Genomic DNA, 5,735 nt, shown 5'->3' on the forward strand with positions numbered 1-5,735 from the left:
ATGCTGCTGCAGAGGAGGAGGAAGAGGAGAGGAGAGGAGGGCTGGACCAACAACAGCGTTTCATTTGCCTTCACTCACTCGCTGCTGAATGTCTTTATTGTGTTTGCTCACCTCAAATCGTAACGACCAAACGCGGGGCCAACAAGGCGGCTTGTTTGTTGCAAGCATTTTGGGCAGAATGCGCCACGGTTACGGTAACAGTTGTCAACGGACCAGAGATCAGCTTTCTCTGACTTTCGAGTTCAAATATAGAGGTATTTTGTCTGTGGTGGCAGTTTTTGGACGCATTGAGTGACACGGGTGTAGCGTCAAACACGGAGGTTATGATTGGTTTACCCTCATTCTGTTTCAGAAAAGTGTTATCATGAACTTTTCGTAGTTTTCAGCAGACGTGCTCCAATACTGTTACTGAAACCTTTCTACTTTAAACCAGTATAACTCAACAAACTTTCAATGAGGGTTCATGTGATTTATTTTAGTGGTGGTGAATTAGAGTGTAAAAGTTTCAGATACATTTAAATTATTTATTTTCTTTTTTTTATAGAATATGGTTGAATAAAGGTGTATAATAATCTTTTTTGGTCCATATACTTGAATGAAACCTTGACTGATTTGACTGAGGGTCACAAGTTGATAATACTGTCTGATATCAGACAATATGGGAAAAGCAACAAATGTGCCAGTTGCCAGTTCCATAGGAGCTGCTGGGCACCCACACCATCAAAAATGCAGCCTTTTGAACTGAGCATTGACAACAAGGAGGACAGTTCCTCTGATTTTTAGCTGACAGCACCCAAAGCTTACGCTGTAAGTGAAAAATTTCCCATTCATCCAACCACAGAACAGTTTTCCATTTTAAGTTCATTTAGAATGAGCTTTGCCGCAGAAAACATGCTGGTTTTCTTGAATGTGTTCACACATGGCTTTAGCTTTCGTGATAGAGCTTTAACCTCCATATGTGGATGGCGCGGTGAACAGTGTTCACAGGATGTGATATCTGGAAGTGTTCCTGAGCCAGTGCACTGGTGTCCATGTCTGTTTTTAATGCAGAGCTGTCTGAGGCTCATCAAGATCAAGAATCAGAATCAGCTTTATTTGCCAAGTATGTAGACACGTACAAGGAATTCATTTCCGGCAGTTGTTGTCTCTCACATGCACGTGTCATAAATAATGTTAAAACATTTTTTTAAATATAAACATAAAAACTGGCTAAGGGCATCTTGTACTGATTGTTGATTGTCCTTCTGCATACAGATGTCTCCAGATTCTCTGAATCTTTTGATGATATTATGTTCTGTGGATAATTTACACTGTGCACCATTAGTCTGAAGTTACAGCTCAATTTGTCAAAGTTTTAGTGAATCGCTTAACTTCTGTCTGTCTTCACTTCTGAGAGACTCTGCCTCTATATGGTTCACTTTTTTATACCTAGTCCCATTTGTGAACTGTTGCCAGTTAACCTGATCAGTTGCAACATGTTTCTCCTGTTGTTTCTTTTCAGTACGACTTAGTTTTCCTTCCTCCGCCACCCTGATTTGGATTAAGCAGGTATAGAAAATGGATGGATGGATTGATAGTTTTCCTTCCTACTTTTCCAGTTCTGTCCCAACTGTTTTGAGACGTGCTGCTGCCATCTCATTCAAGATGAGTATTTAAGATGAATATTTTTCAAAAATAGTCGTGTCCTACATTCAGCATTTTCTATGTTTTATTATGATGATATTGGCTTATGAGATTAGCAAATTATTACATTTTGTTTTTAACATTTTACACAGTCTCCCAATCCTTTTGGACTTGGGATTGTAAGTACCAGTCTGAAAATGAACAAAACTGGTGCGAGATCAAGAGATGGAGGGAGAATCATGTCCAGAAGTGATGGATGACTGATACAGTGGCCACGAGGCAACTGGAAGAGACACATGAGGCTTAAATAAATTGACCAGTCAGCACAACGAGTGACCTCTACTGCAGTGTATTAGCATACAAAGAGGAGAAAGAGGACATGGCAGTGACTTCATGACAGCTCATCGGAAATATACACAGTTTACAGGGACTCAAGTAAATAATTCATATAATTCACTACCTGCAAACACCAACAGCTGTAAATGGCTGAAATAACTGAAACTATAGCACTGCATTTAGGGAATAAGACTGCCTATAAAGTGGAAATATTTCCTTAATGGCCATGAAAAAATTGTGCTTTGTAAGAAGAGGCCACATGATTAAAAGGTAGTTGGTTTCTCTTGGTTACCTTGACAACAAACTGCCATAGAGATGGAAATTCTGTGGAGCAGCAATGCCTTCTGTGCTGGAAACATCGTGATGAGAACTGCTTGTACGTCTCTGTTGTTACTTTTTCATCACTTCATCCCTGATACCTTGTACTGATGCCTGGGTTTTGTAGTTCATATTAAAGGATTTTATCTCATTTTCCAGATTTATATATACGGTACAGATCATCACAAAAGCAGCCACACTGAAAAACCATTTTCTTTGTTATGTGAAGAATATGTTGTCAGTGATACTTAAGATGACCAAATCCAAGTAAAACTGGGCCTTTTATTAAGGCTACAAATTCTTTATCTTTTTACACTGATGTTTAAAATCCAATTCTCTTCTCAGTAGCAAGATGGCAGCATTGTCTTTGTAGATGTTAAGACTCCTGGAATATCGGTACATGAAGTTATTTCACTGCTCCAGCAGAGAGGGAAAACCAAAAATATTCTGCCGTGTCTTCTGTTGAAAAGAGGTTTGAAACTTCAGGTTTGGTCCTCAGTCTGGCTCTGTCCTGTACCTAAATATGAGATAAGAATTTTGGCCGGTTGACCTCAAACTGATTTGTTAGCGCCCGGCTCTTTTCCCTTATGAAGAGCAGCATTTACACTCTCCATCACAGTTCTGCTCTCTTTTGACCGAGTAAATACTGGAACTGAGTTCAAGCTAGGGCATGCACAACACAAAACATGCATTCTTGTAATGCTGCAGAGCGTCACCTCTCAGCGACACAGACCTCCACACAACAATGTGTGAACATGTCGACATGCTCTGCTGTAGTTTGTTAGTTTGTTACGCACTAAACCTTTACTGGTATTTTGTGCCATCTGTCCATACACCAAGCAATGGATCTCAGTCTTCTGTCAAAGATACAGAAAAAACTGCACATAACTGAATGTATTCGGCATATAAAATGCTTAGATATCAACAATGGGCGATATTTTCTGCCAGCTGCATGTAAATCAGCTATGTGTTATTGAAAAGTATATCTGAGTGATGAAGACAGACATCAGGTGTACAGATAACGTTGTTCCTATAGTAGTGGCCAGTTGGACGGAGTGTCAGACGTTGTCTTAAAGGTTCCTCTGAACCCTGAGCAGATTATCTGCTCTTTTTTCCATTTTTTATTTTCCTGTTCATTCTATGTTGTTTGACATGTTGCTATAGGGACCGCTTGGCTGTGATGTTTCCCCAAGCTCCATGACTGAATTGCTTTTTAGACCTGCAGTTGCTAGGAGATGCTCCTGCAAGCTTGAAATGGTAAACACATGGACACATGCAACCCTCATGCATGTGCACACGCAGCATAATTTCAAATGCTGTTGAGCATGTGGAGAGGCCGGTGGTATGTGGAACTGTTGTGCACTTGTGCATTTAAAAGACATGATATGTTCAGGGTCAAGCTTGGGTTGATTTGTTTTTGGTCATTATTGTCAAATTATCATTTTGAGAGTAAATTTAGCTTTGCAAACACAATTATTTCATAAGAGGAAAATATATTTAAAGCAGCGTGCTTCGTGACTGATGCCATTCGGAGTTTTTACGTTCTCATGGTGGCCAAATGTCAGCTGATTTACATAAAACAAATATGCACAGAGAGCCTTTGAAAGCCACATTGTACAGTAACAAACAAGAGCTTACACGAACTCTGCACATGTGAGAGGGTATTAGAAGCTACATGAGACTTCACATATCAGATAACCACGTCTCAGATGGAATGTGAGGGCAGATAACTCCAGAGGAAATGCCTGAGGACTGGGACTTTTCCAGAGACGTCTCTTTGAACACTTTCAGACACCATTTTAAAAATGCTGGCCTAAACAAGCCCAAAATACAATAATGTTGTCTTAAAATGTTCTGAGGAGATTCTGATGAGCAAGACTCAAGTAACACTGTCTGGAAAACTCTTTTTTTTTTTCTGTAGTGGGCATTCAATATTTCATCCAATTAAAATTGCAAATGGGATTACTCCTTAGGCTACTTAAAAAGATGACAATGCTGACAAAAAGTGACTTGTATTCAGATCACCATCTGTTCAAGGATCTTGCGGCAGTCTGGTTTCTGTTAATCAATAATTACCAACCTTATTGCATTTTTATACACAAAGCCTTTTGAAAATGTCTACATGGTCATAAACCCCAATTGTGTTCGAAATCTATGAAGATGTCCCCTGATAAATTTGCTCTTAAAACTTGAAATTCAAAAGCAATCAAGGTTGACTGCATTTTTATTTATTTATTCTTTTTAAATTAAGAACAAAAAACAAATTATTTCAAAAACACTTTTCCAGTTGATAACCATATAAGCAGGTATGAAAATGTATCTTCTCCCACTTGATGAACTATCTGTTTCCTAGGTCAGTTTGATGATATTTTTGCAATGTAGGTTCTCAGCCACTGAGGAAATCAGACTATGCTGTCGCTCAGTTTCTTTGTGGCGGACCTCAAAGTATTTATCTCCTGCATTAAACCAGCTTACTTAAACAGTAATACAGTAGATGTCAAATATGCAGAGCACAAGTTAACTCATGGCGTATTGTAAGTCATCTTGGGAAACTTGATTGTAATGGCAAGTAAAAACTTCGGCGTGGAATCACTTTGACGGATCATTTCTGCATGGTGAATTAGAAATGTAAAAAATGTCCCAATTCACTAATGGCAGCCAGAGCCACGATATAAAGGATGTAAAATCTCTGCTGGTGACCTGTTTTTATTGAGGTCACACAGTATATACTCTCAGTATGTAAATTTGACTTACTTTTTGTGATTCTATAACTACAGTCACTACAATTTGGCATTTGTGACGTTTGGGAGTTTGTGACTGGAGTTGAGACATGTTTTCCACATGATTGTTTCCTGTTCAGTGTTATTGGTCTATCAAAAAAGCAATTTGACTTGTCTTTGTGCATAGGTGTCTTGCAGTTGGTTGCACCTTTCTAGCAGTGGTGACTTTTTCGTCTGTTCAAAGCAAAAGGCCTTTTCAGTCATCCTGATTTGTCATGTGGAAAAATGGGATCATTTTCATGATGCAAATTATAATGCATATTCTAAAATATATCCTATGCCCCTTCAATATCTACTCATTTCACCTCACACCTCCTCTTGGCTTTGTTTTACATTTCATGCACAAGCCAAACCACCAGGCAAAAGTAGACATTACAGACTTTCCAACTCTTTTACAGGAGTGGTAGGCTACACCTACTGAGACAAGTGAACTGGACTTAATGTGTAACATATTACAGTAGCAGTCTCTACTGTGGTGAGCCAATTGCATAGACTAGTTGTAAGGTTTCTTTCTTTGTAGAATGGCACCTTTTACAGATTTGGTTGCATAACATTCACAGTGTAAATAATCTCTCCTGTAAATTTTATGGTGTTCTAGGTCTCTTGTCAGTCCATAGGTCTACGTGAGTTCTTGTTCCCACGCTTTTCTCCTACAATTCCTCGTGTCAGTGAGCTGAG

Source organism: Leuresthes tenuis, unplaced genomic scaffold (assembly GCF_036924035.1).
Source record: "Leuresthes tenuis unplaced genomic scaffold, fLeuTen1.0.hap1 SCAF_12, whole genome shotgun sequence".
NCBI lineage: Eukaryota > Metazoa > Chordata > Actinopteri > Atheriniformes > Atherinopsidae > Leuresthes > Leuresthes tenuis.